At 46.8% G+C, this 19,414-nt stretch overlaps 1 protein-coding gene across 1 annotated transcript in view; it reads right to left on the minus strand.

Annotated features, from left to right (window-relative positions):
• The window catches only part of T265_06695 (hypothetical protein), a gene marked incomplete at both ends in the record, with an annotated part of 49,526 nt that overhangs the window by 22,016 nt on the left and 8,096 nt on the right, over positions 1 to 19,414 (minus strand). The window contains 2 exons of the mRNA XM_009172029.1: positions 598 to 852; positions 11,997 to 12,195. The remainder of the gene's footprint in view (positions 1 to 597; positions 853 to 11,996; positions 12,196 to 19,414) is intronic.

Genomic DNA, 19,414 nt, shown 5'->3' on the forward strand with positions numbered 1-19,414 from the left:
AGGAACTGACAGCAGGAAAAACACCGACAGCAATTAGCAGCTGATGTGCGGTGCGCCGTGAAGCCGACGAACAAGAAAACTGGCCTTGAGTAATCGTGCCGCTGTCCCACAAGAAGGGATCCAAATAGTGCTGGTCGCAATCTGCTATCAACGCTGTGGAAAAAATGATGTATAGTGTCGACGAAAATTCTATGCGATTGCTGTTCGACTCACGGGGAACCGATTCAGCAGTTCGTAGAGATGGCCGACATAGATTACTAACCTGTGCACATCAATATTGATCCAGGTAGCCGTCGCAACAGCAGGAAAGTCAAACCAGGATATGCGCACCGTAAGTTAGAGTTCCCAAATATCGTATGAGTAAACATTAGTTGGGACGAACCTGAAACTAAATGACTTTCACTTTTCTAAAGTGACCACATCGGCCTAGCCTTCAATATGCGGTCATATTTAAAGACACTTGGTAAAGGAACATACGATCGTTGAGATCATACCATAGTGTGGCGTAGGAATAGTGGCTAAACGAGACAGGAAAAGCTGAGTTCAAGGGTTCTATGACCTAACAATCAACCTTTCATTACGTGCTGCCGATATGTACTAACACTGAAGAAACTCCAATGTGCTCCAAATAAAATGGGTAGAAAATGTGTAGACAGTTGTGCTCGTACCTTCAATACGATTGACAAGATAACGTTGGCCCTGGTTGAATATCTTAATGTACGACCAATGTTTATCCAAATTGTCATCGATTGGGACGTATTGGGCCTCGTAGTGCTCCATGCGCTTCATGAAATCCCGCATAGCTTCATCCTTGTCTTTTCCAACATAATCCGGGCTGTGCACTTTGACTTCCTAGAGAAAAACATGAGAATTTCAGTGGGCAATCTCAATATCTACTTGGAAATCACATAAACAGGATAGTCATTAGTCAGGCCACGAAAAAGCTGCTTTTTAGCTTTCGACAAAACTAGCTTAGATGTAGCCGCATACCCCATGAGGGTTGCTGATACACTCCACCTTGGAAACCATGAAGATGGTAAAGATGAAGCCCACATGCGGACACACTCCTTCGTCACACACGTTGATGAAAACTCCTCTAGTCACTTGAGGACGCCCAAACAATAGGAAAAAAGCATCGTATGAACACTCAATGCGGTTATTTGCGCAACTTTCCGTTCTCCTTTGACCTGACCATGGACACCTCACATACATTCACAATAATAAACGGGAACAGGTTGCGCATACTCCACCGAAAGAAGATCAGATAACGCTGGCAAACCATCAAGCGTACTCTGGATGAGAACTCAACCGAACATGAAAAAAAATGGATTTTCGCACCATTCACAACCAGTGGTACTTCTGTAGAGAGTCTTTAACATACTCTGGTATTCAGTGCACCGGAAATTCACCTACTGGCATTTCACTACATAATGATTATCGTATTATTGGCATTATCATTATTATTATACGGGAAGCTCTCTCCTAAGTTCACTTGTCTGAAATTTCTCTGCCTGCCCCTGAAACCTCGAGAGTCGGAATGTTCCCGGGACGTTCCCTCACAGACAGTGAGTATGCAGAGGACATTGATCTCCTCGGTTCAGATCCTTCCCTAAAGCAGAAAATTTTGAATAACCTAAATAACCCTGCCACACGGTTCGACATGCGCTTCATACTTGCAAAGTGTAAAGTGCTGCATAGAAGACTGGGTAGGATCAAACCCACACCTCATGCTTGCAGGTGAGCCAACCGATGAGGTAGATAAATTTGTTTACATAGGAGGCTGTATAGGTTCCGGTGGACTGACTGGAAATGAGATTTTTCAAATCGGAAAGGCTAGGGCAGCTTTCGCCAATGTCCGACACCTATGGTGTCGACGTGACGTGAGCTTCTGTCAAGGGAAGAGTGTACTCTTTATGGATCAGAGACGTGGTCCCAGAGGACATACGGAAAATGTCAGTGTTTGATCATCGGTGTCTCCGCAGCATTCGTCAGATCTGCTGGAAACATCGGATTAGTAATGCTGAGGTACGCCAGATGGTCTTAGGAAGAAGGAACTCTCCCGCGATAGATAAAATACTCACGCCTCATAGGTTGCGCTGTTTAGGACATGTACTCCGCATGCCAGAAGACCATCTGCCTCAGAGCTCTTTTCGCTCAGCCCTGTGCTGAGTGGAAGCGACAGTGCATGACCTGGCAACGAAGTACGAAAACGCTAAGCGGTAAACTTAGTCGGGTGGGCAACTGCCGCCTCCCTGGATGGGGACCCCGAGACTCAAATCACCAGTGGTTAATGACATTGGCGGAAATGGCCCAGTCGCGCAGTCAGTGGCGCTCGTGCACCAAAGCTATCCCCTTCAATGAGTAGCTACCCGATTTCTGAACAAACTGAACATGCCTTCGCCTCCATGTCTTGGTTGTATGTTTCACTTTTTCGTTTTTCGATGATCGGAACTGTAGTAAATGGAACCAATGTGCCCATGGCACGCGGTTTATAGCTGATAGATTGAATTGATCGTACTATTCAGCACGTCCAAGAAAGATACACCAAACTTGTGTTCTCCACAGATGCCGACTACGTTTTACCTGGAAGTACTGATGCAAATGAAAAAAATAAGCAACCTGAGTTGATTACCTTTCGTCGATATTCATTTATTCTTCTCATCCTGGTGAAAGCTGCTATCTCGAAGTCCATAGGATCTGAAAACTCATCCCAAAAGATGCTATTAGGCAGTAAGGTGTTGGTTACTTGTATCAGGACGCCGCGATGCATCCCTGCAATCCTGTCTAGTGCCGACCTACAGTACCAGCCATCTGAATCGGAATGGGTCCATCAGGACAATAAAACCAGGGACCGAAATTTAGTTTCCACTCACTAAGGGCGAGATGGCTCAGTAGTTAGAGCATGAATTTACTGACTGGAAGGTCCATGGTTTGGACCCCACTTCTGCCCCTCGACCTTCCCTGTCTGGGCTTGGGCAACCTGGCAGTATCCCAGCCCTCATGATTCCTCCTGGTGGCATGGCAGTTAGGCGCCGAAAGGATGCGACAGCTGAACGATTTTTTGCGCACCCTATTAGCCTTCTTGTGCGAAGACACAACTACAGCACCATTACAACAACAACCCAAGAAAGTTTCGTATGTGAAGTTTAGCATAGTTAGCTACGTCCACAGCACGACAAACGCTGCGGTGAAGCTTGATTGTAGGTAGTCACAGTGAGGGGTATATACCACGAATCCATACTAAGGCTTCCAGCTGAAATGTATGCATACAATACTCGACCAGTGATATTGAAGCGAAAAATAGGTTGAGAAAGCTCCAGGGGATGCCTCGTACGGTTATGAAGATATTATCGGTCAGAAATTGATTTTAGTGAGACGTGAAGATACATTTTCCGTAGTGCTTAACGAATGGATCCGAGAACAAGACTCCGTTGCCTGGATCTTAGCTGAATCTCTTCTTTATGGTAATTCTTGAAACGAATATAATGGGGTTCAGCTAGAACATCACGTTGACGGAAACTTAGGGAATGTGCCTCGCTGGTGAGTTTAAAGGTCAAAATCGGCCACGGGCCATCCAAGAGTATTTAACAAACTCCATCATCATCATCATCGTCATCATCCTCATCGGCTGTAAGAACCGTGTACTTGTCGTACAGTGAAAGTCCAGTTTCACCCTCCTTGGGGATCGTCAGCTAGACGCAGTCCGCAAGTTTCCGTCAACCGCACGTTCTAGTTGAACCTACTTGAACCTTGAATCTACTTGAAACTGTTCCACTTGAACTTGTACGCTTATTTGCAAGCCAATTCGGTTTTACGGGAGATACCACTGAATCACAGCTGAATCACTCGTCCATGATATTCTTCAGTTGAACGGGATGAACAAGACTGCTATGATATTAGAGATATCGCAATGAATTTTATTGAAAGAACCTACGTTTATGAGCGTTATTCTATATGCAGCACCAAAGATCTGTTTGAGATCAGGGAAAAACCGCAACTGTTGGCGTTGCCAAAGTATCGGATCTCGTGTAAAATAACGTGTGCACAAATGCCGCTCACTGATCAATTTACGTAGAACTCACACGTTAAAAGCTGTGATGAGGCCAGAGGGAAGAGGTTCGAGTAACAGACGGGAGACAGTTGATGTGGGTGGTGGCGTGTAACCCGTTATCTTCTCGGGACATGCTCACAGGGAGTCAGTAGAATAGGAATTAATAAGTGTGATACCAGAGTCGATAAAAAAAATGAAGAAATGTGGAGGAGATAAACAGTCAAAAGTCTTCGCCTGTATGCACTGCTGTTTGTTGCGAACAGGACAACCCGGCTGATGTCAGTGTAGCGGCCGATATATTGCAAAGGTAGTTCTGTATGTGGGCACTCAAACCGAGACAAGTAGATTAGGGTTAAATAACCTTCCAAAAGGTAGAAGGCAAACCGAAACTACACTGAATGTTAAGCTTCTTACGGTTACTGAGTACTAAATGCCACCTGAAAGAGTGATTAAAACTCCTAAACAGCCCTAATTCGGTTTCATCCCTGAGGCTTCTCAGGACAAAACCCGTAGTGGATTGTCAGCGAGTGTTCACCAACTTCATAAGTGTACCAAATCAGAGAATACCCCGACGTCTTGAACATTTGTCGAAGTAAACCCAGAATCAACCTTCGTCCTGCGCATTCACTTAAGGGGCATCCTAAAAATCAGAATTGTGCGTTACACATGAGTAGAAACACATCTGCGAATGGATGGACAACTTTCTTCCTTATGCTTCGATTTCACAACACTCTTTTTTCGTTCGGAAACATCCGATTCCGAGTTGACTTTGTTCATGGGACAAACTAACACAAACAGACCACTAGCGATTTCAGAGAAAAATTCGACATCCCCTAAAATAACAACGGTAAAAACACTTTTTAGATGGTATAGGCAAATTGACTACCCATCGGGTTTAACGGCTCATAGTTTGAAATTCCGTAGTAAAGGTTCCCAAATGATCCTGTTCACTCATCGACCACTTCGGGCATAACAGACATGGAATAATCTCGAAGAGAATGTTTGATCGATAGAATTGACAGTAGCTCGTAGGTAATCGAAAAAGTAGGCGAACATGTTTCTAGAATTGTCTGTTACATCGAACGATGACAAGTTAGCCCTTCGCCACCCCCACACTGCCGGATAGGCAAAGCCGTATCTCTTTTGCGCTGAGTCGCGTGTGCAACCAGCTGAACGCGTAATCAGGCGGAAACCCAAAAGGTAAACAAGAGAGAACCAACAGCATATCCGTTAATTTCAAATCACGCGAAGACGATAAAATATTTGAAACCCACGATATACTTAGCGAATGGTACCTCGATAGCCGACCACACTCATAGCGCGCACCCAACGCACAAACACGCGGCTAGCCAGTGTTAGCCAATAATCAATTAGACCGCAAACCAGCAGTCACAAAAAATTCACCACACCTAGTACATGGAAATGTCAGCGCTATTTGGAGACCTAAACAAGAATAACCTAAGAATTGAATAACCATCATCATTATCAGCTGTAAATACCGTGTGCCTGTCGTGCAGCGGTTGTAGTTGCTACAGTTTCGTTCGCTGATGATTTGTTGAGGTGGGGTAGGTAGCTGCGCATTAGAGCCGGGGACTGGCAAATTGGTGTGATAACATAGGTCTGCCAGTGTACTTTTGTTTGGGAGGATCGGGAAGGAGCTATGCATTGAAGGTAGTAGCTTCTACTCACGAACGTCATGGAGGATGCGACTGGGCCATGTGTGACAATGTCTCCAACCATTGATGTGGCCCGTCTCGTGGGCCCCATCCAGAAAGACGGCAATGACCAGTGCAACCGAGTTTGCTGGCAATGAATTATACTTCGCTGCCGAGTCATTGTTTGACCGCCTGTGGCTCGTTTCCACCCTTCGCGTGGTTGAACGAAAAGAACCCTTCGAGGGAGTCGGTCGACTGGCATAGGCAGCACGTGACCAAGCCAGCGCAACCTATGCAGTGTGATCAATTCATCTATAGAAGGTTTAGTGGAGTTACTCAGTCTTGAGCAAGATTCTTACTGTGAGGTAGCAGGAGGATGGGTGTTGTTCGGGGACCATTCCCTAAAGCAGTTGGCTGTATAGTTTTGTTAAGGGACCCTACCAGGAAGCCGATGGCCTACTAGTTTTGTCTGCTCTGCTGTAGGGCGCTGACCTAGTCCGGTGGAGCAGGGACTGAGTCATAGATGTGTCTCAGTCGTGATGCTACCGTACACATTAGATGCTTTTTGAGCTGCATTGAGCTCATGATAAAGCTTTTTTTATCGTAATGCGTAACTCACCGGCGTTCATGGTCAACTGTTGGTGATCGGTGTGTTTGACCTATTCTAATTCGTCCTTTTACGGAGGAAGACAGCACCGCTGCTCCCGTAAACATGAACAGGGCGAGATGGCTTAGAGGTTAGAGCGCGAATTTACTGACTGGAAGGTCCGTGGTTCAAACCCGGCCTCTGCCTCTCGACTTCTCTTGTCTCTAGGCTTGGGCAACTTGACAGTATCCCAGCCATCGTGCTTCCTTCTGGTGGCATGGCACCTGGGCACCGAAAGGGTGTTACATCTGGACGCTCTAAACATGAGCAAGCTGATCGCTCGGGAGAGTCCCCTAACTGCATTCACAACTCCATCACAGGGGACAGTACAACTTAACCCCAAAGATGGCGTCATAATATCATTACTCTTAATACGGAATTCCGCTGCTCTTAATCTGATCACTCCCCTATGGTCTTTTGGCATGTGGGAGAGAACTTCCAACCAGTTCAGCCCACAGTATCATTGCAACACTCAAGCCCGGACGCCGCATCAGGGTGGCAGCTTTATGCAAAGCATGCACTTGTACGGGTGTCGCATATGAGTCGCCAAAATGTTACGTGTTGACGAGACGTGAGAACGAGCGCACAAAAAGAAAAGGGACTTCTGAGGAAGAGCCTCGACCAAACATTGGAGAAACACAGAAGATACATATTTCTGGGTGACCGACCGAACAATAAATGCATTAGCTCATGTAAAGTGAGACTACCCAATACGAGAGAGACGCAATCTTTTGGGCAAGTGTCCAAAATTTCGGGGAAAAGTTGTAAAAAAGTCAACTTGACAGTAATTCAACGAATAAAAGATTATTGGGGATATCGGCATCCCGCAAGGGTGAGTTTTGGTTTGCGTTCGAAATACTACCTACCTATGTAGTGTGATCACTTCATCTATTGAGTGTGATTTATTTCCTCCAAATAACATTCGACGTACTTCAGGATTGCTTATCCGGTGTTCCTACCAAACTCGGGCAACGCTCCGAAGACATCGATGGTCTAACAGTGGAAGTATTTTGACGTCCTCGGCGCACAGCGGTCGGGTCTCTCATCCATATAGTAAAAGACGCTCTGGACTTTCCAATCCGGATGGAAATATCATCTTTTGCGAGACCACCGGGACTGATACAGATTCCCACATAAACAAATCTGTCTACTACCTCAATCGGTTCATCCACAAGCATGAGACTAGGGTTCGAGCCCAGCCACACTGCCGGTGTGAATCGCATGCCAAACCGTGAGGCAGAATCAAAAGCAGCTTTCAAATCCAGAAAAACGACCAACGTGGGACGCTTGAAGGAGTGGCGCTGTTCACGAATTTGTCTCAAGGTAAAGATATGGTTGATGAATCCTCGGCCAGGGTGAAACCCAGCTTGATTCTCACGAATCTGTCTCTCCCGATAATCCATCAACCTGCGCAAAATAACGCCAGAGAGCACCTTAGATCCGACGTATACCAGTCTGGTACCACGATGGCTTCCTTATGACGTTCTTGCTCCATTTTTGAAAACTAGGATGATGGTCGAGGAGTTCCGTTCACCTGGTATAATGTTTTCGTTCCAAATCTGTACTACGGTTGTCAGACTGTTCGCCAGGACCTCGCCATTTTCCGAAGAGCCCTTCACGTGGTTGTGCGAAAAGAGCCCTTCGAGGAATTCGGTCGACTGGCATACGCAAAACGTGGCCAAGCCAGCGCAACCTATGCAGTGTGATCAGTTCATCTATCAAGGGTGAGTTATTTCTCCCGAATACCATTCGACGTACTTCAGAATTGCTGATCCGGTGTTCCCACCAGATTCGGGCAATGCTCCGAAGACATCGATGGTCAAACACTGAAAGTCTTTTGACGTTCTCGGCGCGCAGCGGGCAGGTTTCTGATCCATATAGTAATATGGAGCGCACCGCAGCATTGTAAACTAGACCCTTGACAGAGAAGCCGATGTTACGCCTACGCCACAGGTGACGTAGGTTCGCAAAAGCTGCTCTGGCCTTCCCAATCCGGATGGAAATTTCAACTTTCGTGAGACCACCGGGACTAATACAGCTGCCCAGAAGACTCAGAAACTGGTAGTGAGTCTTCCATGATCGCATCAATGACAAAGTTGAAGAGGAAAGGTGAACGAGGACGCCCTGTCGGACACCAGTGGATGTGGTGAACTCAGGCGAGAGCTTCCCTCAGATCTTCACATGGCCGCGGGAGTTGGCGTACAGCGCTTCAAGGGGGGTCAAGAATTTATGGGGGACACGTTCGCTCCACAGACAGTCATAGTGCCTGGCGGCCACAGGGTCAAAGGCAGTTTTCGGACCAAGAAACACAACCATTGCTGGTTGCTGGAAGCAGTGTCGCTGTTCCAGAACTTGTCGGAGAGTGAAGGTATGATCAATGCAACCTCTTGCAGGACGAACCCAGCTTGGTTTTCACGGATCTGCCTCTCCCTGTGTTCAGTCAACCTTCGAAGGATAAAGCCAGAGAGCACCTTCGATGCCACAGCTAACAGATGGTTTTCACACAGCGTCTGAGTACCCTTTTTGGAGACAGGAATAACGGTCGACACGCCCCATTCTGTAGGCACCTTCTCTTCGTTCCACATGGCATCAATAAGCTTTGTCAGATGGGTCACCATGGATTCTACACCTTTGAAGAATGATGAGTGGACCGTCCGGTCCTAGTACCTTCCCACATTTCAGTACAGATGCCTCGTACCTTATTTCTTCTGGCGGGCGATTAAAGTCTACATTTCATTCGCCCGTTTGCACTGTTTCCACAAGCTGTGTTGTAGGAGACCAGCTAAGCTGTTCTTCGAAGTTCGTTCCACCTTCCTGGTTAAGCGGGTGAATCAGTGAGCCGCTTTTTCCATTTATCGTTTCACTGACTGCTGCTTTCCTAGGGTCAGTCAATCGTATCAGTTGGTATAGGGCATGGCTGTTTCCAGTAGCAAAAGCCTTCTCATTCTATCGAGCTTTCGATCCCCACCAGAGCTCTCGGTCTTTCCTCGGACTGTTCACTAGTTGGTATTTTAGGGATTTCCGAGCTCGCCGTCGCGGTCACTGCCTGCTGGTATGGATTTTCTGGCACGGATAGCGATCTCGAGACCGAATTGGAGAAGTAGGACAGATAGCATTGAACGCCACTAACATAGCTCCCTTCACATTTTTCCACGCTTCGCCCACGTGCTCACGACCCGTACAGTATTGGTTTACTGTTCAGAGTTGTTGGGCTAGGGCAGGTCGATACTGTTGAGCTGTGGTAGTTTTTCGGAAATAGTGGATTGGCACGCTTCTTGCTGACTTGAGAGGGCCTGAGGGAAAACGAAATATCAGGCATGCACGCACCATGGCGTGATCGGAGTCAGGTCGTGTGCCCCATAAAGAACGGCAATCTTGGATTGTAGCACTCCACCGATGGCAGATGGTCACGTGATCCAACTGGCTCCATGGCGAATTTGCAGTTGATGACCGACAGGTTACGTGATGGGAATGCTTATACTGGAAACAGTTGGCTGGAAACAAGTGTCTGTGCGACCAGCATAGACTCCGAATCGACCACCCAAAAGTGATCCCAAGGAGCTCAGACGGGCGATTGGAATATTCGTATCGCCCTAAGGTAACAAATATCGGTGTTTCTTGCTTGACGAATGAGCCAGGATAACTCTGGATAAGGTGTCCTTCTCAGCTTCACAACTGCAGTCCGTTTGAACACAAGCCAACACTACAAACAAGCACCGTTTTTATGCCAAGAGGCGTTGATCTTGATTGAAATGGAAAGCCAGATAGCGCGAAGACGACTATTCACTGGGATCCAATGTAGCAAAGGGAGTTCAGCTCTGGGGCTGAGTGCAACTCCCACACCACATATTAGGAGAGTCATCCCTCTGCATCATCGGACACATGCATGGAGAAATGTGAGAGACCTAAGTTCGTCCCTCGCGTTCTGAGATGTATAAACACGCTTGAGTCTTGTATGTGTTTCGGAGACACAGCATACATCAATTATAGGGGAGTATAAGGTTCCAGCAAGCATTGCCTGTTTGCCAATTTGATATGGAGTTCAGACGTTAAAAGCTCCTACATAGAAAAGACCTCGTGGATTTATTTTATTCCCAATAGACAGCGGGGAGCATGAAGCCCTTCGGTCAGATAACTGTCAGTCAAATGACCCAACGACGCTTGCTTGTGGTGGAAAGGGGTTGGGGAGGGACATCGGTGAACACAAAACTGTATGGGCGAATGATACCTCCCGATGGCCTAGGCCGAGCACAGAAATTTGGTTGAGAAACCCCACCTTGAGCCTCTGACTCAAAAGTCCAACCAACAATACAGTGGGATGATGTAGGGCTTCGTTCAGGAACCCTGCCCCTAGCCTCTGACTCAAAAGTCTGACCCGCAGGCAGCGGAGGGTAGGGTTTTCTTTGGGGACATTTGTCCCTGCACCACTCAATTATCATCGAATTTCATGAGAACCAGTTCTAGTCCAAGTATTAACCATTCTTTGGTTCTGATCTTCGATTATGCACCAGTCAACTGTCGCCCGATTCGACTGGACGTATTTTATCTGGAACTAACTGCACCTTATCCATCAAGACGAATTCAGAGGTTGACCTAGTCACAGGAAACCTCGATGCACAACTAGAACGGACATTCGTTGTTATACTTCAAGCTTCTTGGTTTGAAATACAAGCCATATAGCTTGTACAAACATTTTGTTACAAAATGCCTCAACTGAAATAATAGATGAGAGGGACCACATATAATTCCAAATCGCCTTGGTAGCGTGTAACCAATGTGCACGTCAATAGTGACTGGCTATGTGCGGTTTTGGTGAACAGTGTACCTCACCATCTGTACAGCGACAAGACAGTGAGATTTAGTTTCGAACAACTGTCGGTGAAAATAACTTTCAGGAGCTAAGCACTTATGGATATTTTGCGTATGCAAAATATGTATGCTATACTGCGCTAGTTTTCTGCCACGTGAGCTGTTTTGATCGATCAACATTCAACTGCATGTGCAAGCATTTTTTCAAGGTGACTCATTACCTTCTTACTAGAACCCATCCGTGGGCTGTTTTTCATCAGCTCCTTCCTTCACTACAAACGGCACAGCGCGTCAACGCCCCTCGATGAGAATTCGTGCCTACTGAACAGCCGCTGTATAGCTGGTTTCTACCCGGTTCTCAAATCCTACTGCTCATGTACCGAGGCGGCCACTTACACGTGGGAGGATGTAGAACTTCGTTCAGATACCCTGCCCCTAGCCTCTGACTCAAAAGTCTGACCCGCAAGGCAGCGGAGGGTAAGGTTTTCTTTGGGGACATTTGCTCATGGACCGAGGCGGCTACTTACACGTAACGACGATTTTAGTGAGGGTTAACACAATCAGGTGAGACGGAGAATCAACAACTGGATGAATACAACCAACATACAGGTCGAGTACGATCTCTATGTGGGTCTGTGACAACTGGCCATGGCGGCAGTTCGCTTTTCACTGCAAATCAGCATTGTTTCCCGTTTTGTACATAGGCAATATTCTTGATGAATTATACAACCTCCAAAGAACTTCTTCGACGATTAAGCCAGCAACTATCTAGTCTTAGAGCACAAAGAAACCGTCACTGTAATCCGGTAATGAAAAGCATTCAAGAGAGACTCACCAAAACGTTCTCCTCAATGATTTTCGGGTCATCGCATATTGGTTCCACAAAGAGTACATCCAAATGATGAGATCTACATTGCTCTACAATCCACTCTCGGCGTTCTCGAGTAGTGTTTGTGGCATCGAACACCCCTATTTCACCAACGCCTCCGGTTATCCACGCGATCAGGTCGTTCAGTGCCTCTTCCGCAACCTTTCTGGGAAAATTCGAAAGGACAGGAAGTGCATGTATATGTAAAGTTCACACAAAATTTGTGAACAAACTTAAATGAATTGATAGTGAATTCAAGCGGTTGCGAGGTCTCGCGTCGGCGAATGCTTCATCGTGATTAAAACATAAAACTGAAGTCCTGTTACATATCCATACGAAAAAAGAACACTTACTGAACAGGACCCAAATTAAAATTCCTAAAAACTACTACGCAGATGGGAATCGCCTACATGTTGTTTGTGCAAAACGAGAAGAATTTCCGGCTTGGGATTAGCAATGGTGCCAGATCACCGGAGTCCGGAATAGTATAAATATGCCCTACGGTCGCACCTATGGATACGCCTAAGTCATTGAAAATACTTTCACATTTCCCTACATTGCAAACTTCAGATTTTCAAAATCAATAAGGTTCAGTGGATCATGTGTTCATAATCCCACGGTATTCGTTTGGATATCCAGGGTTGCATTGTTCCTCCCTTGGCTAGTACCGTAATATTCCTTTCAGTTGTACTTATGATGAGCATGTACTTTTGGAGATTTATCCATACGACCACACAGTAGGCCAATAGGTAGTATGGTTCCACGCTAAATTTCCAGATGTACTTTGAGTGTATTCTATGGTAAGTCGTCATTGTTTATTCCGACAGGATCCTCGAATAAAACTTACAACGGACACTGTTCATTCCGATTAGGAACTTGGCAAGGATTTCCACCACTGAGTGAAGTGAACGGCCGGGGGAAAACGGTACTGGAGTAGCAAGCACAATTGAGAGACAAGATTTTATCAACAAATCTCGTTGGTAGTTAGGGACGCACGCGACATCCGGAGCCTTCAAGCACAGATGGTAACCTGGAAGCGCCAGTTACTGAGAGTGGGAACTGAACGGTTGCTGGCAGTCTTCAAAACGTCTTCCTGGACGAAGGAGACCCTTACGATCAAGATCCGCAAAATGTTGAGCGGCGGGGAATACTCCCATGAGAACATCAGGTTGGGTATGAACAAACAGACTGACGGAGATCGCTAATAGTCTCTGAGTTTTTCCTGTAACCTCACGTGTGCCGAACGTTGTTACACATATAATACATACATACATACATACACAATGGTCAATAGGAGACCGTCTAAAAGTCTTCGTGAGGTCTTGTTTTTCTGGTACTGACTAGCTTCGTCTCCACGTTTATTTCCTATCGCACCATATATAGCGCCGTTGTTAACGTCCTCGTAACAAGACCTTTCAATTGTCTGTGCACGTGTACCCAACGTTGAGTAAAACGGTTCCTTCTTTTCAGAGTATCTGGCGGACTGCAATCTGTAGATGTAATCGGTGCTCTAGTTGCGTAATAATTGCCAGTGGCAGCAGCAACACCATTACCAATCTTATAAACCTAATTCTCTGTCGAGCAACCGTGACACATCGCCGTTTTCCAGAACCCACAAAGGGAAGAAAGGTGGGCCGTGTGTATTCAGTTAGCATAACGAAGAATCTCACTTCCCACTCGGACGTTTCAAGGCGGTTCCGTCAACACGAACAGCAAGAACATGGTTGGCAACCGAAACATTCAGCCTCCACGTCCAACTATTTGCGGAGTCATCAGAGTCCTATCCTGAAAAGCGCGTGCTGGTAAGTGTCACCAGGGTTGTTTCCCGCAGGTAGTATTTCGAACGCAAACCAAAACTCACCCTTGCGGGATGCCGATATCCCCAATAATCTTTTATTCGTTGAATTACTGTCAAGTTGACTTTTTTACAACTTTTCCCCGAAATTTTGGACACTTGCCCAAAAGATTGCGTCTCTCTCGTATTGGGTAGTCTCACTTTACATGAGCTAATGCATTTATTGTTCGGTCGGTCACCCAGAAATATGTATCTTCTGTGTTTCTCCAATGTTTGGTCGAGGCTCTTCCTCAGAAGTCCCTTTTCTTTTGTCTCTGCGCTATGGGGGGTTGGGCTCGCATCGTAGCTTGGGATCAGTGCGCTCGTTCTCACGTCTCGTCAACACGTAACATTTTGGCGACTCATATGCGACACCCGTACAAGTGCATGCTTTGCATAAAGCTGCCACCCTGATGCGGCGTCCGGGCTTGAGTGTTGCAATGATACTGTGGGCTGAACTGGTTGGAAGTTCTCTCCACATGCCAGAAAGACCATAGGGGAGTGATCAGATTAAGAGCAGCGGAATTCCGTATTAAGAGTAATGATATTATGACGCCATCTTTGGGGTAAAGTTGTACTGTCCTCTGTGATGGAGTTGTGAATGCAGTTAGGGGACTCTCCCGAGCGATCAGCTTGCTCATGTTTAGAGCGTCCAGATGTAACACCCTTTCGGTGCCCAGGTGCCATGCCACCAGAAGGAAGCACGATGGCTGGGATACTGTCAAGTTGCCCAAGCCTAGAGACAAGAGAAGTCGAGAGGCAGAGGCCGGGTTTGAACCACGGACCTTCCAGTCAGTAAATTCGCGCTCTAACCTCTAAGCCATCTCGCCCTGTTCATGTTTACGGGAGCAGCGATGCTGTTTTCCTCCGTAAAAGGACGAATTAGAATAGGTCAAACACACCGATCACCAACAGTTGACCATGAACGCCGGTGAGTTACGCATTACGATAAAAAAAGCTTTATCATGAGCTCAATGCAGCTCAAAAAGCATCTAATGTGTACGGTAGCATCATGACTGAGACACATCTATGACTCAGTCCCTGCTCCACCGGACTAGGTCAGCGCCCTACAGCAGAGCAGACAAAACTAGTAGGCCATCGGCTTCCTGGTAGGGTCCCTTAACAAACTATACAGCCAACTGCTTTAGGGAATGGTCCCCGAACAACACCCATCCTCCTGCTACCTCACAGTAAGAATCTTGCTCAAGCTTGAGTAACTCCACTAAACCTTCTATAGATGAATTGATCACACTGCATAGGTTGCGCTGGCTTGGTCACGTGCTGCCTATGCAGTCGACCGGACTTCCTCGAAGGGCTCTTTTTGCACAAACACGTGAAGGGTGAAAGAGAGCCAGAGGCGGTCAAACAATGACCTGGCACGAGACGGGCCACATCAATGGTTGGAGACATTGTCACACATGGCCCAGTCGCATCCTCCATGACGTTCGTGAGTAGAAGCTACTACCTTCAATGCATAGCTCCTTCCCGATCCTCCCAAACAAAAGTACACTGGCAGACCTATGTTATCACACCAATTTGCCAGTCCCCGGCTCTAATGCGCAGCTACCTACCCCACCTCAACAAATCATCAGCGAACGAAACTACAACTACAACCGCTGCACGACAAGCACACGGTATTTACAGCTGACAGTGATGATGATATACCCACACAGTTCCTTGTCCACCGATGTCCTCCCTAGCTTCTTCTCACCATACACGCAAACGTAGGTGAATCATCTGATTGCCCATTATTTGACCAGTGTGTTTTATAGACTCCACTACGCATTAGCAACAAACAAACTGATGCTGCTAAACCAGAAGGATCCTTCCTACATAAGAGCTTTCAACGTCCGTACTGAAGGTTAAACTGGCAAGAAGGTGACTACTGTCTAGACCTCATAGTCTTCGTCACCTGAATTCCCTAATCACATCTGGGCGGTCGATGCTTCTAGCACAGACAACAAAGATCGAATCCTGGAATAAAGTGCTGACTACCAAGTGTGTCTAGTCTACACGAATTTTCAACAAAAATGTATCCGCCGTAGAGATTGGCAGCAATCAAGTGGTAATTAAATAATCCTGGATCTAACTGCGTCACGTCACCATCATCATCAGGTTTAAAAGCCACGTACATGTTACGCAGCGGTCATAGCTGCCACAGTTACGTTCACCAATGATGTAGGGAGTCGGGGAAAGATACCTACTTATTAGGACCAGCAATCAATTCATGTGTCAATGCAGGGTGATAGTGGACTTTTCGCTGAAAGAATGCAAGGGTAAGCTACGCCTTGAAGGCAATACCTTGAATGAATCCGCACAATTGAGCGCACGGTTGTTTTATGTTGATGTCCCATCACGGAATCATCATCCGTGGAGGAGGCAATGATCAGCACAGCTGAGTTTGCTGGTAATGGCTTTCATAATTCGTTGCCAAGTCGGTGCTTGAACTCGCTCGACTCGTTTCCACGCTTCGTGTGGATGTGAAAACTCTCTAAGGAAGTCTATCGACTGGTATGCGAAGAACGTGACCAAACTAGCGCAACATATGGGGTGTGATCAGTTCATCTAGCTTGAGCGAGTTGCTTCCTCAAAAAACCACTAGACGTACTTCAGCATTACTGGGCCGCTGTTTCCGCCAGACCCCGACAAAGCTCCGCAGGCTCCAGCTGAAAGCTTTTTTAATATTCTCAGCGGACAGAGGCCAAGCACCTGACCCATATAACAACATGAAGCCGATCGCAGCATTGTAAACTGGACCGATGACAGATAAGCTGGTGTCACACCTATGCCACGAGTGATTCAGGTTTACAAAAGCCGCTCCGACCTTCCAAATCCGAATAGAAACATCGTCTTTAGCAAGACAACTGGGACCGATATAGCTACCCAAGCAAACAAATTTGTGTAGTACTTCAATGGGCCCATTTGCAGTAAGAGTCAACATCAGAATACGTCATGTCTGAAAGGGACTACAGTAAATGGTTCCCGTAGACTTGTTTCACATCACGTCCGAGGGCTTCACAAGAGCCGGGGGAGTTGTGCGCATCTTGCGCGCCCCTAACAAAACGCAANGTTGTTTCCCGTAGGTAGTATTTCGAACGCAAACCAAAACCCACCCTTGCGGGATGCCGATATCCCCAATAATCTTTTATTCGTTGAATTACTGTCAAGTTGACTTTTTTACAACTTTTCCCCGAAATTTTGGACACTTGCCCAAAAGATTGCGTCTCTCTCGTATTGGGTAGTCTCACTTTACATGAGCTAATGCATTTATTGTTCGGTCGGTCACCCAGAAATATGTATCTTCTGTGTTTCTCCAATGTTTGGTCGAGGCTCTTCCTCAAAAGTCCCTTTTCTTTTGTCTCTGCGCTATGGGGGGTTGGGCTCGCATCGTAGCTTGGGATCTGTGCGCTCGTTCTCACGTCTCGTCAACACGTAACATTTTGGCGACTCATATGCGACACCCGTACAAGTGCATGCTTTGCATAAAGCTGCCACCCTGATGCGGCGTCCGGGCTTGAGTGTTGCAATGATACTGTGGGCTGAACTGGTTGGAAGTTCTCTCCACATGCCAGAAAGACCATAGGGGAGTGATCAGATTAAGAGCAGCGGAATTCCGTATTAAGAGTAATGATATTATGACGCCATCTTTGGGGTAAAGTTGTACTGTCCCCTGTGATGGAGTTGTGAATGCAGTTAGGGGACTCTCCCGAGCGATCAGCTTGCTCATGTTTAGAGCGTCCAGATGTAACACCCTTTCGGTGCCCAGGTGCCATGCCACCAGAAGGAAGCACGATGGCTGGGATACTGTCAAGTTGCCCAAGCCTAGAGACAAGAGAAGTCGAGAGGCAGAGGCCGGGTTTGAACCACGGACCTTCCAGTCAGTAAATTCGCGCTCTAACCTCTAAGCCATCTCGCCCTGTTCATGTTTACGGGAGCAGCGGTGCTGTCTTCCTCCGTAAAAGGACGAATTAGAATAGGTCAAACACACCGATCACCAACAGTTGACCATGAACGCCGGTGAGTTACGCATTGCGATAAAAAAAGCTTTATCATGAGCTCAATGCAGCTCAAAAAGCATCTAATGTGTACGGTAGCATCATGACTGAGACACATCTATGACTCAGTCCCTGCTCCACCGGACTAGGTCAGCGCCCTACAGCAGAGCAGACAAAACTAGTAGGCCATCGGCTTCCTGGTAGGGTCCCTTAACAAAACTATACAGCCAACTGCTTTAGGGAATGGTCCCCGAACAACACCCATCCTCCTGCTACCTCACAGTAAGAATCTTGCTCAAGACTGAGTAACTCCACTAAACCTTCTATAGATGAATTGATCACACTGCATAGGTTGCGCTGGCTTGGTCACGTGCTGCCTATGCCAGTCGACCGACTCCCTCGAAGGGTTCTTTTCGTTCAACCACGCGAAGGGTGGAAACGAGCCACAGGCGGTCAAACAATGACTCGGCAGCGAAGTATAATTCATTGCCAGCAAACTCGGTTGCACTGGTCATTGCCGTCTTTCTGGATGGGGCCCACGAGACGGGCCACATCAATGGTTGGAGACATTGTCACACATGGCCCAGTCGCATCCTCCATGACGTTCGTGAGTAGAAGCTACTACCTTCAATGCATAGCTCCTTCCCGATCCTCCCAAACAAAAGTACACTGGCAGACCTATGTTATCACACCAATTTGCCAGTCCCCGGCTCTAATGCGCAGCTACCTACCCCACCTCAACAAATCATCAGCGAACGAAACTGTAGCAACTACAACCGCTGCACGACAGGCACACGGTATTTGCAGCTGACGGTGATGATGATATACCCACACAGTTCCTTGTCCACCGATGTCCTCCCTAGCTTCTTCTCACCATACACGCAAACGTAGGTGAATCATCTGATTGCCCATTATTTGACCAGTGTGTTTTATAGACTCCACTACGCATTAGCAACAAACAAACTGATGCTGCTAAACCAGAAGGATCCTTCCTACATAAGAGCTTTCAACGTCCGTACTGAAGGTTAAACTGGCAAGAAGGTGACTACTGTCTAGACCTCATAGTCTTCGTCACCTGAATTCCCTAATCACATCTGGGCGGTCGATGCTTCTAGCACAGACAACAAAGATCGAATCCTGGAATAAAGTGCTGACTACCAAGTGTGTCTAGTCTACACGAATTTTCAACAAAAATGTATCCGCCGTAGAGATTGGCAGCAATCAAGTGGTAATTAAATAATCCTGGATCTAACTGCGTCACGTCACCATCATCATCAGGTTTAAAAGCCACGTACATGTTACGCAGCGGTCATAGCTGCCACAGTTACGTTCACCAATGATGTAGGGAGTCGGGGAAAGATACCTACTTATTAGGACCAGCAATCAATTCATGTGTCAATGCAGGGTGATAGTGGACTTTTCGCTGAAAGAATGCAAGGGTAAGCTACGCCTTGAAGGCAATACCTTGAATGAATCCGCACAATTGAGCGCACGGTTGTTTTATGTTGATGTCCCATCACGGAATCATCATCGGTGGAGGAGGCAATGATCAGCAC

Source organism: Opisthorchis viverrini (genome assembly GCF_000715545.1).
Source record: "Opisthorchis viverrini unplaced genomic scaffold opera_v5_143, whole genome shotgun sequence".
Lineage (NCBI taxonomy): Eukaryota > Metazoa > Platyhelminthes > Trematoda > Opisthorchiida > Opisthorchiidae > Opisthorchis > Opisthorchis viverrini.